The sequence below is a fragment of the Ptychodera flava genome, chromosome 19 (genome assembly GCF_041260155.1).
Source record: "Ptychodera flava strain L36383 chromosome 19, AS_Pfla_20210202, whole genome shotgun sequence".
In the NCBI taxonomy this organism is placed as follows: domain Eukaryota; kingdom Metazoa; phylum Hemichordata; class Enteropneusta; family Ptychoderidae; genus Ptychodera; species Ptychodera flava.
Window position 1 is genome coordinate 37,597,291 of NC_091946.1, and position 13,809 is coordinate 37,611,099.

The window sequence follows — 13,809 nt, forward strand, 5'->3', positions numbered from 1 at the left end:
ACATACAGACGCCATCGACTTCAGCCTATACGATAGCCTCACATTGGTAAAACCAAATGTGAGCTAAAAAAAGGCTAGAAAATCTTCTGACATAATATAGGCCCTGAAGGATTTTACTGAATATGATATAAATGCAGGAAGTGAATCAATTAGTAAGCTACAGGTGAACAATATACATTACCATTTCTATGTACAAAAGTTTGTACTTCAACATCAAAACCAAAATGATATGGATCAAGCAGTGCCTTAGTTGATATTCATGCCAAATATATGGTACCTATCGACAAATTTTAAATTGGTGTCGATTGTTATACTGTAAAGAGCTCAAAGCAAACTTTTGCTGTTGTTCCAAGTGTGGGATCTCTGTACCATGGACAGATCATAGTGGAGACAAATCTGTAAATCCGATTGAATTCTATAAAACAAATTGGGCAGAATGGCTGGTAATAACACACAGACCATTTCATTAAGTATTTGATTTGAGACATCATACCTAAAGGCAGTTGCCCATTTAACATTGCTAATTTCCTCATCTTGAAAACCATACAGACCGGGAAATTTCATTTCCTGACTCCTAGAAATACATGGCAACTGATTTATGTGGTGCACCCTTTGCACAGTGACCAAGGCTGGAATTTAATCTAGTAATACTTTAATCCTCACCATGGTAAATTCATGACTGGTTTAAAATGACTTCCTGTTAATTAATATTTTAATGAGTTAACCATATATGATGATACTACTGTTTTATGCTGCATTATTCTTAGTCATGGAGGTGGAAAAAAATCATGTGATCTTTATATTACAAATTTGCTAACTTTCACTAGTCTCTATTGTTTGTATAATAATACACTGAGCTTCTGAGCTTGTATGGAGTATGACAAATTGCAATTAAAGTGCTAATGTACTTCCCAAGGTATATTTATGGTATATTTTTGATAATTTGTGAGATACTTTTGTTTGTTTACTTGTCACAGGTAAATGGATCCCACATACCGTAGTTGTATTAGGAGTTCTGTGATCTACAGCTTAAACATTGACAAACTGCTTTGAATAATGTTCTTTGCTTTCCAATGGCACTGAAGATGCTTTCTCATGTATTTTTCATGTTTTTTTCATCGTATCAACTTTATCCCCATATCAAATTATGATCAGAAAAATTCAACAATGCAATAGGGCCATGATTGGCACCAAGCATTACCAGAACAGTCATGTGTTAGTGAATTTGTACGTCACGAAAAAAGTCTAACAGTCATGCAGAATTGACGTTTTTTTTATAGTATTAAACATTACAGTTACAATTATAGAAAGCTTTGATTAAATGTATAATTTAAATCTGTCACTGCATGTATTTACTTGACACAATACGATATTATACCATGTATTTTTGTAGTCAGGTTACAGACTTTGACATGGAATATTATTTGTCATAAATGATTAATACTTCATATGCACAATCTTCTTGCCAGACTGCTAGCTAGGATATATAGCTGCTGAAATCTATCAAATGGTTTTTATCTTATACTCATGTCGCTGCAGTCGACTCAGAAATATTACACCATGTATTTTTGCAGTCAGGTTACAGACCTTAATGGAATATTATTTGCCATAAATGATTAATACTTCATATGCACAATCTTCTTGCTAGACTGCTGGCTGCTGAAACTATCAAATGGTTTTTATCTCATGCTTATGTTGCCGCAGTCAAATGAGAAATATGATTTGAAAGATTGATGACGAAACTCCTTTTCAGTGAGGTATGGTAAACCTGGTGGTGCAAGTAATTCTTGGCGACTAAGTATTAGCGCTTATACCAACCATTTCTAATATGCCTTTGTCATGTACATTTACAACGGTGGCGCCAATGTACTGTTGCTTCTCATGCTAAAACTAGATTTTGATTTCAGTGAGAGGAGAGTAAAGGAAAAAGGAGGAGGAATGAGAAGAGATGCATGAATAGATTTTACAACAATTATTGACCTGCAGACTTTCATAATACTACTTACTGAGGTGTTATTATTTATGAAAAACATTAACATCTATCTACAGGATTATAAGAGCATAATTAAAGCTAACGAATCTGATAGAAGCAAGAATTCTATAGACAATTTATAGATGCTCTTTCACAAAAAGTAATAACCTACCAGTATGTCTATATTTCAGTTTAAAAGTGTCAGGGAACAGATTTTAAGCTTTGAACATCATGACAACAGTCGTCTTCATTTATTCTTCAAAAGCAGATCTGATAAAATATTTTGAGGTGTTGCTTCCAAAATTTGTACTTACTTGGGGTATAGCAATAAGTGCATATTATGGAATCATCAGTGTGTAAAAACATGCCTACAATTACTAAGCACTGAGCTGTATGTGAAAGCAAGCAAATGTAGAACACTGCATCGTGCTTATACCGGTACATGTCTGCGTTATTATTCTGCAATTCATGTGATCATTAGTTCAGACTACCAGTCTGAGAATACCGTCTGTCTTATTTTATTACTATGGCCTTGTAAGAGTAGCCCCAAGTGTTTCAGGGCACCTAACAGTGATCCAGAGACGAACTGCCTATTTCCACCTGAAGATAAAACTATTGATGGTGTCTTGATAAGCAAGCTTTCAGTAACTTTTCTCCATTTAAATTACTTTTGCCTCATTTAAATTCCCACTCTGAACACACCATGAAGTGAAAAAAAGATTCTGATGACCAGCTTGTGGCAATACGTCACTTTTCATGGGAATTATTTGCTGAGGGTCGATTGTTCTGTTAATTATGTACACTACATTATTGTGAACTCACATCAAAAAAGAAGGGGCTGAATACAACCAGTAACTGTGATAACCAAAGTTATAACCCTTTGAGCGCCAACATCAATTTTTGTCGCCTTTATAAAATAAACCCTTGTCAATTTTTCTCAGAAATTTGCCAACATTTTGATAAAAAACTGTAGCTTATGAAATATGATGTCCATTTGGTTCAAAATTATCAGAAAATTTCAGAAAAATTCATAAAAATGGTAAAATATGGCAGTAAAATTCTGGTGGGAAAATGAAAGCACTCAATGGGTTAAAGGGAACTCATGAAAAGATCAGCATACAACAAGCTCTGATAAAATCTCTTTTTCTCAAGACTCAAAACAATGTCTCGACTAAGAGCATTGACTCTGAAAATGGCGAGAAAACTTCATTCTTCTCTTGTGATTTTCATAAAACTTAGCTCATGGCTTTTTACAAAGAACTAGATTGAATTCAACTGCCTGAGAACAGTTTTCACAATACTGACTTTGAGATGAATTTCATTTCACATTTTGCCGTACAGAAAATCCACAGCTGAACATACTGATGTGGTATTTTGGGGTTTCAGCCAATATTTCACAACTAACAGTTCAGCACACTACATTTTATGATTAAATTCATCATTCTTAAAATGAAAGACGGTTAATTTCCAGATTAACTTACAGGGCATTTTACTTTAGTTTATGCCAATTATTTTCTCACCAAAGATTTTCTGAAGCATATTACAGGGTACACACCTACCAGCTCTATGAACTCACCCCTTCTCTGGCTACTTATGGTTGATAATTTGTTGATTATTTGAGAAAAAATTGCAACTTTTTCAACAGTCATCATGCGGTGTTTCCAAAGATAGTGTACAACGACCATTTTGGAAAATGGTCGTTGATACATGTAATTCACTAATTTTAAAATGCCATTCACAAACCACAACATAACTGGTATGGCACACAGGATCGAGGTATTTTACAGGTATATATTGACATAGTACATATATACATACATTCAGCTGGAGGCTTTTGTGCTCTGGTGCCACAATACATTTGGTAACAAAATGTTCAGGCGACTACACCTAATGGACATCTCTATCATGTCGTCATATGGTTGGTTTTAGCAATGGCAATGGACATTGAGGGATTAAGTAAAATGTAAATGATTGCACTGAACAAAGTTTATGGGTAAATTGATCATTCTTGGCTAATTCACTGAGAGAATACATATCAACACATTAAAAATAAAAATGCAGATTAGACCATTAAGCTGATGTATGTAATAAAACTGAACTGTATTGCCTTGACATACGTTTTTACAACGCCAGGCAAAATGCTTGACATATGACAATACATGTATGTACACATACCTGTACATTAAAGTATAACATGTAATGTACATGTGTACAAATAAAATGCACAAGTACAGCGTACACAGATCTGCATTGAGTATACTCATGTGCTGCTTAGATATATGTTATATATATCAACATATATACAGAGATATATGTTACGCATACATCCATATACGTAAATATACTGAATATATTATTTGCCTCGTGTAATCCTTAAATATGGTATGGTGCAATTTTATTTTATTACGGTATTACCCCCCCCCCCCCCCCAAGTATTATAATAATTGTGTTCATATGGCTCAGCTGTCTTGCTAGTCACAGCAGCAACTGATTATCAACAGGCGTAAAACATATGCAGTCATTTCATGGCGATGTTCCATTTGGTGTGTTTCACTTTGGTATTGAGCTATTAGGAGAAAATATCACTCTATTATTTTCAAAAATTTGACACCTTGTTGATACATGATAAGATAATAGAGTACAACATCAGTGTATTTCTGGGAAACCTGCATTTTCTATAAAACTGCCACTAGCCATTCTATGAACAGAACGACATCATTCTAATCTTGTCATTTTTGATCAAATGTTCAAACTATTACAGGACTTTGATACATTCATTATACAGTACCGGTATAGCTCACTATATTTATAATCACTTTCTGCTTTTACCTGCACCGATTTCTTATTTGGAAACACATTCTCTTCCTAACTGTGGTAATTGCAACCTGGAAGTAGACTACTGCCTCCAAATCACTGGCAAATTTTATTTCTAAACACCTTAAAGTTAAGGGGGTGCTGCACCAAACACAAAATATTTTGCTCAAAATCACATTTTAGCAAATATTAATCCAAGATTGAAATATTGGTTGGGTTCACCTTTTAGCTTGTTAAGCAGTCGTAAGTTACGTGATAAAGAAGTGTTAATTTATGCAAATGTATGCAAATCACCCAATCACCTGGCTTCTCTTTTTCTCCCTATTTCAAGATTTCCAAAGAACTTAACTCCACAAATTTCAAATTTCTGAAATTTTCACACTGTGCTCTTTAAATACCCTATAACAAAACAACTGTTTTGTTTGGCAATAAAGGTCTTACACTTTGAATAAGGGGCATTTTAATTTTGCTTATCATGTTTTTAGTCATGTTTTTTGAGTGTCAGTCGTTCAACCCATGCCATTTTAAAATGAGGATAGATAATGCAAAACGAAATAAATGTTTTTTTCTACATATACTCTTCTTTCAAGTGAAGTATTACATTTTGGAAAAAAGAATAAAGTTTTTGACTGAAATTAATTTTTATCATTAATACCAAAATTGAGGTTTTTTACCCAAAATATACATCCCCTTCATCCTTCAAGTAAACTACTGCTACCATAGTAGACTTTAGATTCTCTGCTTCTTGAAAATACCCGGTATATGGTATGAGGGGGTTTTCTTGTCATCTTAGATAAGAAACATTCCTTTGAAAAAACTGTGTTGGCAACATGCAGCTCCACCTTAAGAATGGAGGCATCATCCTTAAAGTTAAGAATCAAAGCAATGATGCCACGAAAACCAGGTTTGTATATCACACTATAGTTGAAGTGGATTGCAATAATTTGCCTTCTATGACTTAGTTAAGACCTAGAACCGTGACTGAATGTTTGGAATCAACCATTTGTAAATTTTCATGATTTTGACAACAGAACAATCAGAAGTAGTAATTACAAGGGAATACTCAGCTCACCAGACACAATGTCACACGATAAAGACAAGATGAATGAGACAGGAAAGGTTTTGTCCATTGTAATCTGTTCTTAGTCAGTTGGTGGAATTTGTATATTCCGGTCATTCCATGCTCTAGTGAATTGGATGATGGAAAAGCATGGGGAAGAAAGGTCAGATTATCCACTGTAATGTCTTGTTCTGTTGGGAAGGTTATCAGGGATTAAGGATCTCTCCAGAGATTGCAACGCTGTCATTTCCTGAACATACGTGTCTGTGGTTAGTGACATGATTTTCCATTTGAGGAAGTGCGCTCTTTTGCGACAAATTTCACCCTTTCAATGAATTAATTAAAAAGTGCAATTGGGCGTGAGGTAAAGAGTTGAGTCTTGCTGCAGGTGTGAGATCACTGGGCAATTCAATTGTCCATGCGCCTCTATTCAATTTATCCAGTGAATTGAGATGCAACATGCTGTGGATGGTGCTGAAAGCCCTGTTATCTCATAAGTACAGAATTTCCAACTGTAGACTAAAGATGCTCAAGAAGTAACAGCCAAATTACCTGATCCTTTCAATCCAGAGTCCTGTAAATTTTCCCATCACTAACTTTGTCAATATTAAGTCAGAAATAGGATTGTCAATGGTTCCTTTTGAGATTATAGAATACAAACAGAATTATTATTTTCAAAGAAAAATAATCTCCACAAATTCTGCATTTAGTCAATGCAATCAATTTGTCTCCCAGGCAAATTGCAAAACTGTTCCTGTAATCCATAAAAGGCACCATGGATTTTTTCCTGGATGTAGTTTGATTTGTTTTTCGGAAGTCTGGAAGGCTGGATTCAAAGGTTAATATATTTTCATATTTTCTCACTGGTTTTTGTATTCTTTCTCCTCTGTGCCATGTGAATCAACTCAGAGCAGTGCGTTTCATACACAAACTTAAAACAGAATTTATACATTGAACGGCGCCAGACAAATTGCAAGTTACTGCAGTGTCATAACTTTACAAACCGTAAATAACACAAATGAGCACAGAGATGACATATGATTACATGAAAGGAAATTGCCAGCATTAATGACACGTGTAATACACGGTCAATTAAAAGCAACTCAGGCAGTGTTTTCCCGGAAAGAAAACAACCTCCAAGATCAGCTTAATTGTAATAGATTGCGCCTGGGAGCACATTAGATCTAAATTGGTAGATGTACTTAAACACTGATGAATAAACTCATAATCTGTGGAGATATCTTTCATATGTACAGACTCCCTAGACACTGGAAGACTGATGCAAACATTATCACATTATCATCCATTTCAATTGCTAATGTTACTTTTTAAATGAAAGATATTACCTGAAGTTTGCAGGAAGGTTTCTGTCTTGAAAGGATTTGCATTTAATTGTAGCTCTACCACTGTCTCTTTGTCCCTCTTGGCTTTTCAGGGTTACCGACAATTTTTGAACAAATACATTTTTAATGATCCTCAGCAGGGTAACGGTTTTAAACAGGTAAACTTTGAGAGGCATTTTGAAAGACAGTGTCAGTTGGTGCTGTGCTCACATTTTGATCACATTCGATTTACAAGCTATAAGCTGTGTCTATATCAAGCCAATTCAGTCTCGCATATTGGTCTGTATATGTAACAGAACCTGGGTTATACCGGTACATGTACAAGCAGGTGAACTTTGAATAGCCAGCTAAGCCAGCAGTAATTGAGCAACACGTTCTTTACCATTTTCACATTTTTTATACCTCACTTGCACATTTTTAGGACTTGCACTTTCCTTTGAAGAATTGAAGCTCTGCAATCCATGACATGTATTAACATACATGTTCATATTACATAGTACACGCATTGTGTACATATAGACACTGGATTTTCCACCTAATATATAAGCTCCTATCGTCCTGTGAATATGACAAAATTGTACCTAAAACTACCATGTTTGTAGTTACACTTTGATCAACTTGTACTGAAAGTTGAGATGTAAAATTTTGGAATTTTAGAGCTGTTGAATAACTTTGCTTGCAGAAATGTCCTGAAGGGTATACATGGGATCCAGCTGACCAGCACATCCTTTAATTGAAGATAATAATCCTTCCCTAGCTTGTACAACTTTGACATTTTACTTGAACCGTGTGTCCTTATAACAATCTCAACAGTAATCTCCAAAGTTGATCCCAACTGTCGAATATTTGACCTATGTAATGTAAGGCTGTAGTATCCTAGGGGTAACATCTTCTCATCACAGGGGACATACTTATGGACATACTTATAGCCACCTGTCTGGCATTTTATGTTCAGACATTGATGTATTATTTAATGTTTCAGTTTCCTTTTCTATGTAAAATAGACAATGTCTTCAAATGCAACAGCAGTGCCCCAACCATCTTCAGCTGTATCAGTTAACAGAAAACAACCCAGAAATTGCTCATAATCATTACAGATATCCTGCACTCTTTACCAAGACACAGAGCTTTTAGAGACAAATTGCAATGGAGAAATAACTTGAAGCACTGAAGGTAATGGATGAGCTAAGCTATTTACGCTAAACACGGAAATAAGATAATGGACACAGTTTATCTTGACAAGTAACCATGGTGACAGAAACCACTCCTAAAGAGTCAAGCAACTGGAGAGATGTAGATTAGAGATATTATGATTTCCTTAAATAGAAATGGATCCCCCTCCAATGTTCAGTACTTTTTTCTTGCATTAAGTCGCAATGGTTACGTAAATTGTTGATTTTTAAAATGACTAAATTACAGATTAACTTTGAGAAATATGAGACACACTTACAAACCCTAATGTCTACCTGCAGGTTGGTAATATTTTTTGAGAAATGGAAATTGAATACGGAATAAGAAGTAATTTTAATCATAGCAGATATCCTGCAGTATTCCATGTGTCATAAACTCTGCATACAGTATGCAGACAAGTAAGAAAAGCCAAACAAGTTTTATTCTTTGAGCATAGCTTTTTACAAAGTCTTAGATCACAATAATTGATCATTTTACATCCTAATACAGCTTTGAGCCAACATTTTCATTTGCCTTTAAGGTAGTATGCGCCTTGAAAATGAAAGACTTCAACTTTTACTCAAACTTTCCTCAGTGAAACTTTTACCCATATGCTTACCAAATATGGAATAAAAATAGGGGGTCACCATGCAAGTTTTGGTACTAGAGAGACAAGTTAACTAACATTAACTGACATTTGAAATTCAAAATGGTCGCTATCCCTGTGTTTACTCTATGAGGAAAAATATAATTTTTGATTTTCGAGAGACAAAGACGGCAAAAATATTTCTTACTCCACAAGCTTTAAAATGAGCCCCCTTAAGTGGTAGATCAGAAAAGAATTGTAAAAGTTTGGCGCATTCTACCTTAAAGGAAATCCAAAATACCCATGCCAGTTGAGGCATAATCACTGATATTCTTGACAACAGTTCTGGAACAAACCAGTATTGCCCAACAGAAAGAACTGTTTTAATCAGAATTTTGTAAATATTTGACAGGTGTAAGCCTCTGTGTCCCTGATGGATCTTCACCACAGATCTTCTCAAGGAGTTTCATAGTTCAGCTAACTTTTCACAGTTTTTCCGAACTTAATGATGATTGAGCACAGGGTACACGGGCTTGTTGTTTATTTGTGTCTGTTTGTTTGTGTGTATGTTTGTGTTTGTTTATTTGTTATTTTTAATAAAATAACAGCGAAAAGCTGTTTTGTTAATATTTGTCAATAAAGAGCAGTTTATTTGTTTATTTATTACAAATAAGGTGTTCTGATTGTTGAATCATAATTTTTATGAAATATGAAAAACCAACAAATTACATCACTGTAATAACTACTGTTATCATGCACTTTGAGGGATGCTTGTAGACTCGATGACCTGAATGCTTGAGGCACCTGCTTGACATGCCTGTAAGGAAATTGTATATTAGAGTGTTGGTATCCAAAAAGCCCACACTACTGAATATTTGCAAATTTCTCATCTTCAATGTCACTAGTCTCGATTTTTCCAACCCATTTGCAGGCATCAATATACCCACCATCATAAATGCATTGCTTGGCTTGTCTCACCTTCTGCCAAGTGAAGCTGCAGTAACCCAAACACATCTACATACCATCTCTAATATCACAATAGAGAGGCCCATAATGGTCCCATCTAGTTATTTAAATGCAATTGCGATGGTTACTTCATTGATTATGTTAAGGCCACAGTCAACTTGAATTGCAGTGATTGCAATAATGGCGACAATATAAAAATCATGCACTTTTCTTCCTTTGTTGTGTGGACAATAAATGAGATCAAAAGGCATTTCGATGAGGCAGCAGAATACAAAATCATTTCACAATAGTAGGTTGGCTTGATATATTGGTTACTGTATCTATGATTGGAGTGACAACATTGTAGATTTTAGTCTTAGAATAGATATATCAACTAAGAATAGATACAGTTTGATTAAAAACAGTTACAAGTTACCAGGAATTGATACATTTGTTTATAATTAGTTCGCTACAAAATATATTTTAAATATTAAAATTACAAATACGACTGATTTCTTTTCGTTTCTTTAGGGCAAAAACTGTCAAAGTTTTATCTGCTATTAAAATTAGTATTAAATAACAAATGCAGAAATGGTGTATGAAAAAGTAAACAAAATGCTTGTATCTTAAACGACATAAAACTGAGGCTTCCTTTTTATTCCTGAATCAAAAACCCAGAATGCATTGTGGATGAAGCTCAATATTTGAACAGCCTACGTGAGAGCTGTAGACATTATTGATTTACAGTCAATTTTTTTTACCTGCATTTTTGATGTACAAAGGTGAGAAGCCTAGAAGATAAAAGTGTTCATCTCCTTGTAGCAAATGCTATCAAAGACAGTAAGTTCACTCAAGTGAAATTCAAGAAGAAGTTGAGGTTCCTGTCGGGTGTTATGTTTCCATGGTAAATGTAGATTCTTGTTTGATCAGTCGATGAACTCAATACTTGTACCTTCAACTCTAATTACAATTTAATTGCATTTTCAGTTCTACTGCAACCTCTATGGTGGAGAAAGCATTATCCAGTTACATTCTAATTAAAAAGTACGGCCTGCAAGGGATATTATAGTGCTTCACCAGACTTTTATGAGAGAATTTCGAGATTTCAGTCGTGAGGCAGGGTTTTAGCCTTTCACAGATACAGTCACAATTCACTTCTGTAAAAGAGACTTTAATTTTGGCCTTAATGTGGACATAATAGAGAAGGACATCTCTTCCCTTTCATTTCCTTTACTTACCGTTCACTATCTGTTTATTCCACTCTCATATTTCCCAATCTATTCCTTGTAAAAAAGTAACAAGTACAAATTGGTTAACCTGTTTAATCACACATTAATCTTAGTATATCGAAGGTTTGAGTTTGTCAAGTACTGAGAGAAGTTGTGAAGCATTTGTTTTCTTTCATTAAACTACATTGAATAAGTGTCTGTATGCAGTTTGTAGCACCATGTTGACAGGAAATTAGTTAGGCCTTTGAAAAAAAAAACAGCTACACTAGTCTAACATTAATCCTCTCCAGATAGAATAGAAAATTTATATCTCAGTGGTCCTTCTGGAGGTCCTTCTGAGTTTTGCATGTATACTTTAAATATTCATTTTAAGACTATTATCACAGAATGGATTTGAAATAATCCTGCATCTAATGCATACTTTATCATATCAAATTTAATTCTCACTGATAAAACTTGGCCATGTCATCTCCATTATTGTATGCTGAACATGTATGTGACTTATCATTTTAAGAAAGATTTCAAAACACTGTTGTAAGGGGCCATGGATAATTAAAACATGTACATGGTAAATGCAACTAATTGAATTTGGCCTCCACCCCGGCCCCCTCCTTCCTGAAGGAAAGTTTGGAAGTGAAAAAAACAAACAAGCCTCATTGCTGTATCAGCAGACTTACAATCGGTAATAATGTCGCTGTGAAATCACAAACATGCTCCCACCAAATTCCCTTTCTAATATCAATCTTTGTACAGTGCCAACTTGACAATGACTCAACCAATAGAATGAAATGAATTGAAACAGTGTATCCAAAATGATTGTTACATTACATGTATTTTACTGGTACCAGTGTCATACTGGCCTGGTACAAGCCAAACAATATAACGTGATAAATTTTCGATGCATAAAAATGTATAGCGAGATGTTATGACATAAAAACATGTAGTGCGATTTTGCGCATGGTAATCTAAATACAGCCAAATCCCCTCCCCTGAACATGGAAGTTACGTTTGTCCACGGCCCCTAACTTGAATGTGTAAGTCTTGCCCTTGTCTGATTTCTGACTCTTCGCTTGAATGTTGTGACAGAACCACTGATATTCAATTGAATGACCCTTCATCCTACAGCAGATGTGAAGATGATTGACATTTTAAATTTAGAAGAATTATGGCAAATCATTAGGTAAGGTTGATGCTATCAAGAATGAACTTATTACTATGATTGCAAAAAGGCAAGATCACAAATGCCTGATGAAGTATTTCATCAAAGCCATCAAACAGAGAAATAAACGAAAGTTAATAGCTTAACTCCATCTTTCCATTAATACTAATAATCAACTCATAATCATACATCAGGTAGACTGGCATTTCCATTAGGTGCAATTAATTTTTTCACATAGTTTTATTCTAAACATTCACCAGGCAATTACCGGTACACAAATACTAGGATAACCATTTTTCTGATTATTGTCTTGATGGAAAAGTGGTGTCAAAACTCAAATGTTCAATGACTGTTCAAGGTCTTCTTATTCAATGTCAGAGCTGTCTGTGCAATACAGAACATTTAAAATGTTGTTATGGCATAATTGGTCAATGTTTCACCTTATGACATACTAAACCTCCGAAAGATTTAACATCGTATTTGACATCTCATGTCTCTGCAGTTGTAATCCTGAGGCCCTAATGCGAACTAACTATTTCGAGTCAGGCATGAGTCAGTGACAGTACATTCACATCAAAAATTGACTTCAAATCTGTGTGACTGTATCATTTATTACCTTATCATGCTTCGTTTAAATTAAACATAAAACGAGAAATGATGGAACACAGAAAATCAGGCATTATCAAAAATCATTCTTTTTCAACACAGAGGGCCATGTAGACTCTTTGAATCATGTGTATGCCTGCTGTAAGTTACTCAATCATGGTACTTTTTGCTTGAGTTAACTCACTACTTCAGTTTCAACAATATTCTAACATATTTATCATGACAAAAATTGACTCTCCAATTGTTTCAAGTTTAATTAGTACATTTTTATAAGATCTAAAGGACGCTTTTAAAAATATCAACATTACTAGTATTGTAAACTTAGCTGAAATATTTCAATAATTAAAAATTGCAGTTTTGAATGGGATGTTGCATTACTGTAAGGGGAGAGCAGGCCTTGAAATGTTCAACACATTGGCAGTTGTGCTTAGTCATCCTGTCCAGCTAACATGCCATTCATGTTACATACTTCATAGAGGATGGAACATACCATTCATTATATAGGGGTTTGTGAATGATCAAAGTCTGAGTAGCAATATGTAGTGCATTCAGTTCCTGATATCTAGGCCTTCTGAAAGCTGTGTATTGATCGTCTCGCAGGCTAATGTTCACCGACTGGGAGACTGCAGGTAAATACATGCCCTTATTTCATTATGACATTCAAGTGGTATCTATCCAAGCTTTTACATTTTTAATATTGTGAGCAGCATGACTCTTGCATAGTCAATGTATCTTGAATTTTTGGTCATTTTTGGGAACTTTCTCTACCTTCTGTCCTTGCTGAAATATTCTTCATGTTGCCAAGTTACCTCATTGGTTTGGCAGATAACACATCAAGTACATGGAAGTTTGGTAAATGAGAAAAAATGCTGCTTACAACAGCAAAAAGTATGCTGGGTTTTTCTACCGTCCTGTTCAAAACACA

The 13,809-nt window shown here is 34.8% G+C and overlaps 1 protein-coding gene and 1 long non-coding RNA gene across 2 annotated transcripts in view; one reads left to right on the forward strand and one right to left on the reverse strand.

Moving 5' to 3' along the window:
- The window catches only part of LOC139119453 (cAMP-dependent protein kinase catalytic subunit PRKX-like), a 203,719-nt gene that overhangs the window by 61,217 nt on the left and 128,693 nt on the right, over positions 1 to 13,809 (reverse strand). The window lies entirely within an intron of this gene.
- The window catches only part of LOC139119449 (uncharacterized), a 55,643-nt gene continuing 55,237 nt past the window's right edge, over positions 13,404 to 13,809 (forward strand). The window contains exon 1 of the long non-coding RNA XR_011548935.1: positions 13,404 to 13,513. This is a non-coding gene — a long non-coding RNA (uncharacterized lncRNA). The remainder of the gene's footprint in view (positions 13,514 to 13,809) is intronic.